The following is a 7,425-nucleotide window of genomic DNA, read 5'->3' on the forward strand; positions in this document are numbered from 1 at the left end:
TGGCCATGCACTGCTGTGTCCGTGCTGCTGAGGGGTAGCTGGAACAAATGGAACAAGAACTAAGCTGGACCGGATCAGCACTACAGCCCGAGAGGTGCTTGCTTGAGTTCTTCTACAAATTGCTCAGATGAAATGCTCACTTGGGTTTTCCAGAGGCTCTCTGGAGATTATTAGCCTGCAGTAATACAAAAATCAATTAGATGTAGGGAACTTGGAGTTGCCCAGTGTCTGCTGCAGGATTACTTCACAAGTGCCAAACTATGTGATAAATTTCAGAAATTTAATAGACAAAACAGGTTTTGATTCAGGTATTCTGTAAGGTGCTTTAGGCCATAGAGAAGGAATCTGAGGCTTCCTTCAGAGCTGTTTGACAGGAAAGCTAATGTTCCCTCACACCTGGCATGACTCAAGGTATGACGAGAAAATATGAAGGCTAGAAGGATGTACCAGTAGATCCTGCTGTGGGGTGATGGAGCTGAATATGGGAGCCAGTGGTGGGGATGCAAGACAGAGGAAGGGAAGGTGTATGGCTGGCATTTCAGCCATCAAAGACTGTATTTCACTAGGGTGTTTTGCTGTGCAGTGAAGAGAACTTGGGAAGAGGATGAGGTCACTGCGGTGCTATCCCTGCCACTACCACAGGAAATCCAAATGTCTGCCATAGCCTATAGTGTTATTTAGGACAAGAGCAATTCTCAATAACGAGTTCCCTCACAGGTTTGCTAGCAGCCTGAATGCATTCCAAACTAAATGTGACTTTGGTAACAGGGCTGAGTAGGGAGAAGGCCTATCTGGGAAAGGTTGATTGTTTTCTTACTACACAATGAGACAGCAAATTGGTCTGAAATTATACCCTCATTATGCTAATTCTTTGCTCCATAGAAATGGAGCAAAGCATGCTGTGAGCTAGGATTTAAAGATGCTGATGTTATCAGGTCAGTGTATGCCCAGAGTAATGGCCCTTAGACACCCCCAGGGATGACAGGACACAGTGTGATGTAGGGAGATGAGCTGTCAGGCTGCAGAAACAATATTCAGTGCACACGTGGCTTCATAAATAGTCAAACTCTGTCATATGCTGTGCAGCACTACCGGTACTTCAAAGAAAACTACCTCCTGTGCAATACTTCAGCAGTGACTACAAACTGTAGAGTTATTTCCTATGGTTTGTTGTTTTTACTATTCAGGACGAAGTGACTCCTTTGTATCCATGTTATCTCTTGTGCCTTATAATGACTTTTAATCTACTCTTATGGTGTATGTTTAGTTATTGGCAAATTAACAACAATGCAAAAAATATTATTTCTGTAAAAGCAAATAAATTTTGAGGTATCAACACACAGGATGTAAAACAGTATGAATATATCCTATGAAGCATTGTTAACTTTTTACTATCTGTACAGTTTAAATAAGTGATTATTCACAGAATAAGATGATTTAGAAACAAAAAATCATCTGTCTCAAAGAGATGACATCTTTATAATCCTAGTGGTACTGAAAATAGAAAAACTAGATTCTGTTAGGTTATCAGTAACCAGTTTGTAGGGCATATGCTTCATAGAAGAATGAATGTAGGAATGGTGTACCTGCTTTCACATTGGAGAAATTCCTTCTCTCTGTGCTTCTCTAAAAACTCTACAGCCTTCTATCCTCCTATGTATGATGCAGAGCCAGGATACTGTGGTGAGCTAAGCTTACAATCAGTTCTGAACTCATGACATAATGGCCTATAGGGACCTTTATGCTTTTTTTCTTTAGAGGGTGAGACCATAATTCTGGGAAGGCCTGTTTACAGCAGCCATATCAACATGGAACATGTGGAAAATAGGGGGAAGCTGGCGAGAGGTAATAAAGCTGAAGGACACCCATAGCAAGGCCAAAGGTATGATCATCTCCTTCAGCCAGGGATAAGATGCACTCCTCTGTCATGTCGTAGTTATTACAGGTGGAGCCATGCATGACCACACCTTTGATGAGAAATGGGGTCAGTGACCATTATTATACACTCATGGAAATGAAAGGATGACTATTGACACTTTCAACCTTGTGTGAATGAGCCTGGGAGTTGTCCCACTCCTCTCATATCAGCCATTAGCAGCTTGTAGGACAGCAGGGTGCCCCTGGTCAGGAAAAGAGGACACCTGATGTTCAACAAGTGCAAGATGTAACTTGAAAGCCAGTAATGTGGGGAGACTTTTCTCTCTGCACTCCTCCGTTGAAAGACCAAGAGATCTGTGCCTTTTCTATGTGTAGGGTTCAACTGACACTGAGAGGGCTTGGGAGGACTTAATCCAGGCCATGGATGAGATTTACTGAGGGAAGGGCAAACAGACAGGCCAGGGAATAGAGGCATTGTCATGAAGAAGTTTTAGCCATGCTTGCACACCTCTGTCTGGAATATAGGAAAACCTGAGACAGATTAAGATGGTGGCACTGTGTACACACAGAGGCATATGCTAAATTCACATCACTGAGGGGGAATTAGGGTCTGCTTTTATAGTTGACTTATCCTAGATTCAGGTGCCTCCACAAATTCTCAAGTCTAGGAAGCAGCCTCAGATATCAGGCTGTTAAGAGACTTTCAGGTATCAATGCTGTTTGACAAGACTGTCTTCTTCCAGGCAGAAGATGGGGCAGAGAGTGTAGCTGAAGCATTTCTAACATAGCTGGTGGCATTCCCAGCTTTCTGAGATCAGGGAAAAGGGAAATGCCAGGACATCATAGCAGCTGATTCATGACCACCTCCCCCACTCTTAAACTGTATATTGGACTTTTTTTTTTTTAAATGGGAATGTAGACTGGCATGTCCCTCATTTACAATTACAGTACCTATAGAGATGTACACCCAGGAACTTTCTCACAGCTCCAGGATAACTTTGGAAACCTGGAGGATGCTAAGCCCAGCCACAGAGGCAGGTCACAGCCCTGAAGGCTTCTGCAACTACCCCACGCCCAGAGTAATTCTGTTCCCCAGCACGTTCAGTGGGGACCAGACAGGGTGAGGAGCTTTTTAGACGGATGTGGCTAATCTCTGCCACCTGCCCAGAGGTCAGTAGGTAGATGTGGCAGAGGTGAAGGGTCCCAGTGGAGCTGGTCAGGGACCTATTGGGACATTCAGGGCCCTGACAGCCTGCCCCAGGGAACAGGCAAAGTACAATCTCTGCTTGTACTTAGTCTGAACGTACTTTGAGATGTGCCAGGTGTCCCAAGGAACACAGGAAGATAGAACTGTGTCTTTCAATATCTGATAAGTGTCTGTCTTGTTTGAGATGGCTTCAGGAAAAAGGACTGACTTATGAGATAGTTTCTCTTGTAGTTTTTTCAGCCTTCTTTTTAAGTGTGGCCTGGCTTTCAAGACGCGGACCTTGGCAACAACCTCTCTACACAAGTCAGGACTGGTAGAAGTGAAGAAAGTGAATGACAGAGAAGTGTGTAGACAACAGTCTCTAGACAAACCTTGGATTTGGAAGTTTTGTAGGACAGCCACATGCTTTTCTGTATGTTGTGTAGATTGACCTTTCCTCTTGCCCAGGCTGAGGGCTACAGCTCAATAAAATGGGAAAAAACCCCAAACAGGCACAGTGTGATAGTGACTGTCAAAGGGGTGCCTTACAGAAGGGAATGAGACTGTCAGGGGAAGTTCAGATTGGATGTTGGGAAAAGGTTCTTCACTGAGAGGGTGGTTGATCACTGGAACGGGGTCCTCAGGGAAGTGGTCATGGCACCAAGCCTGTCAGAGTACAGGGAGCATCTGGACATTGCTCTTAGTCATATGGTTTAGTTTCAGGTACTTCTGCAAGGAGCAGGGAGTTGGATTGACACACCATATATAAAATATGGTCCAATATCACATACGTGCCTTGTAGCATAGACATGGATTGAGTATTCAGCATGGAGCATCTCTGCAGTTGCAATCACTGGCAGAGTGGGTATAATTTGAGTTTAATGTATGGCTTACAGGACCTAAAATTAGGAAGAAAATATTTTAAAGAGTTGGATGATTCACAGCCTATTCCTTGTTCTATCCTCCCACCTTCGAGATAATATGAAATCTCTGGAGTCTTCCATTCAAATACTTAGATATTCCCAAATGTTAAAAGTAACTAGAGATGGCTTTTGCTTTTATATGAGGGCTAGAGCACTATATATCATCCCAAGGATTGAGGAGCCTGCCTTTTTTTTTTTTTTTTTTTGTTACTTTGAGGTGTAATTACTGTAATGTAATATCTACTTGAGAAAGGAAATTAAACTCTGAAGAACAAATTAGCTAATTTCACATTGCGGGCATGATTTCTGTTAAAAGGCCTGCTAGAGCTGAGTCCAGTTTCTGAAAATAAGTATTGTCTTATGTTATAAAATAACCTGTTCTCATGGTGTCAGCATTTTCTGATAGACCACTGGTGGAATGGATGAGTGCCATGTTCCGTGGATCAAATACTAGTCATTGGAGCACTATGAGGAGTGTAATCTTTGATGGGACAACTGCATAAAATTCTCCTAGTCAGGAGATCAGAATTGACAGTTGTAGTGGCCCTTTTTGGTCTTCCAGCCTTTGGTGGCTTTTACAATGGCAATAGTCTTATTTGGCAACAAGAAATTTTAGGATGGCAATGGGCAAATGCTGTAAAAGTGTATTTTATATTTGACTGTTGCAGGAAAGAATACCTGCTGAAATTTATTTGCTATGTCCTTGAACAACATTGAATCTCCAGATTAGGTGGTGCCTGTGGTGCAAACCTATTCATTTTGCTAATGAGACAGAGGAGGAAGATAAAGATTTAAAAAATGCCTGGCATCATATTTTATTAGTCACCCAATATAATTATTGACAGGGATCGAGGATGTTAAGTTCCAGAAAAAGACTACTTATTATCTTAACACTCCTGAGATGCATTAAACACATTTGAATTTAATTAGAAAGGAGTATCCATGATTTAGGAATAAATCTTGCACCTATTAATTTTAGAAATTAAGATGATTAATTTCCTTTAAAATTTCTAGCATTTTGGATAAAAGTCCTTCATAAAAGGTGCATGGCTTACTTTCAAAGACTAAATTTATGCAATGTGATTTTGCCACTGAGATTGAAAAACGGTTGTAGTTTAATACTGGATAGATTTTTGAAATGCCTTCCATGTGGTATTTAACAATACAGTCATCTTAGCCATGATGAGTCAGGTACTGAATTTAAGAGAGAAAAAAAATAAATTATTTAACTACTACCAAAAATGGGCCTTTTTATTGTTTAAGGATTTCACATTGCAACCTGTCTTCTCCGAAAACTGTAAAATTCCATTTCTTAAAACTATATAACTAACAAAAAGTAGCTCGAGGATAGTTCAGACTGAGCACAGATGGCCCAGCAGATTAATGACTTAATTTTTTTTTAAAGGACAGTGAGTACAGCCATGTTAAGTAGTCAGGAACTGATAATATGAGTGGATATTTGCAGCTTCATCATTTATAATACAGCCTAATGCATGGTCTTATCTTTTATAATCAATAGGAGATTGGCAGAGTAGGATGTCTAATGAAAGATGTTGACTGGCCTGCAAATCAAAGGATAATATTCCAAAGGGACAGAGAAACAATGGAAGGTAAAGGATCAGCAATGTTTGCAGAGAAAGCACAGACATGGTGATGGGTGAGATTTTACAGCCTGTGTGGTGTGTTGTGTAGATGTAACACAGTGTCACAAACTCAACAAACCAAAGTGGAACAGGGCCTGGAGTAATTTAAAATGGTACCATGTGGGCATGTCAAGAGTGGGAACTAAACAGAGACTGAAAAGAAAGCACAGAAGTGAAGAAAGCATCTGTTCTGGAAGAATAGAAATATCACTTGTGACAATTTGGTTTCAGAGGCATATGCTGGTTTTATTATTCAGCCAGTGGTAAAACAACATTAAAGCTTCTAATGATTATTTACTAACAAAAATAATATTGACTTCATGCTCAGATAACTCTTTTGGATCCCATTATGATGTTGCCATGGAACCAACATGTGATATTGGCAAGCTCATATTCCATAAGGGCAAACATAACACTTGCAACCAGTAAAATAATTATTACATGTACTTAGTACATCAGAAAGTTTCCAAAGATGAGAAAAAATATAAGAAAAACTGATTTTGATTCTAAAAAACCAAACCAGATATAGAAATTACATTTTTTTAAAGGGTATCTTTATTCTGGTCAACAAACCACTGCTAATGCTACTGGCAGATGACACAGAAACATTGGCAAATACTTGAGATAAGAGTGGTAAATTACAAAGATGAGCTAATCATACAGAGCAATCTGAAATGTTTGTGAAACAGAAAACAAAAGAGTCTTGAATTGAGTCAAATTTCATGAATGCACTGGGAACAAGGGGTTGAGGTCCCACCTACAGGACCAGGGCTGTATCTGGAGGACAGTGATTCAGAATAGAAATTACAGATTGGTACTAGTTGATATGAGGTAGCCACTATTTTCTGTCAAGGAAATGATTGCTGTACCATTTGGATTAAAATGTCCCTAAAACTGGCTTTGCTCTGTGTAAGCAAATGAGTGGACATGGCAACCAAAGCCTTTTACCTACAGCCAGACCTCTGATAGCAGGAGGACAAGAGCAGACACGAGTGTTTCAACGGCACATTCCATTTACTTCTGGGAAGTAACCATGTTTTTCATCTCTGAATCTGTGTTCTGTTTTCCTCTGTAATAATTAAAATGGTCTGTAATAAAAATAAAGAGATCATAAAATAAGGGGGTGATTTTGTTCTGTTCATAGAATGGCTGAAACTGAGCCTGAAGTAGTTCTCTCGCTTGCATTTTAATAAGTGTGTTAAAAGTTTGGAGACTATTCAGGCATGAAAGAAAAAAAATTGAGTTCGCAGTTGAGAAAAATCTTTAAAGAGTAAATTTACTAAGAGTAGATCTTTTTAACTGACTGTAAAGGAGATTTTGAGGTGAATTGTGATTAGCAGGAATTAAATATTGAACACACCATAAAGAGAAGTAGTGAGTTTTCACTCTTTTCACCTATCCATTCTAGTTGAACACCTTTCAGAGACTGATTGAATCTAACACTAATTTCTGGGCTCAAAACAGACATAAACTGATGAAAGGGAGGCTTTTGTGTTTGTGTGTGTGTTTGTATTGCTTTTTCTGTTGGTTTGGTTTTTGAGTCCTCAACTCTGTAACAATATTGACCCTGGCAGTAGTTTAGGAGTTTTACCAGTAAATATCTACTCGAAGAATCAGCCAAATCAGCCATGGCTTCACAGATGGAGCAGATGTCCTGAATATTCCCTTTTACTTCATTCCTAATGTGTGTTTTGTTTTTGTTTTTGTTGTCGTTTTGTTTTTGTTTTTGTTTTTTTGTTTGGTTTTTTGTTTTTGTTTGTTTTTGTTGTTATTTTGATCTGAGAAGTGCTTTGAA

At 39.9% G+C, this 7,425-nt stretch overlaps 1 long non-coding RNA gene across 1 annotated transcript; it reads left to right on the plus strand.

Moving 5' to 3' along the window:
- The first annotated feature begins 1,762 nt into the window (after nt 1-1,762).
- On the plus strand, nt 1,763-6,749 carry LOC113984994. Its single transcript, XR_003539697.2, has 2 exons — nt 1,763-1,882; nt 5,507-6,749. It is a non-coding gene; the product is annotated as an uncharacterized LOC113984994 (long non-coding RNA).
- The last annotated feature ends 676 nt before the right edge of the window (nt 6,750-7,425 follow it).

This window comes from Pipra filicauda, unplaced genomic scaffold, assembly GCF_003945595.2.
Source record: "Pipra filicauda isolate LSUMZ 115617 unplaced genomic scaffold, ASM394559v2 scaffold420_size638996_pilon, whole genome shotgun sequence".
In the NCBI taxonomy this organism is placed as follows: domain Eukaryota; kingdom Metazoa; phylum Chordata; class Aves; order Passeriformes; family Pipridae; genus Pipra; species Pipra filicauda.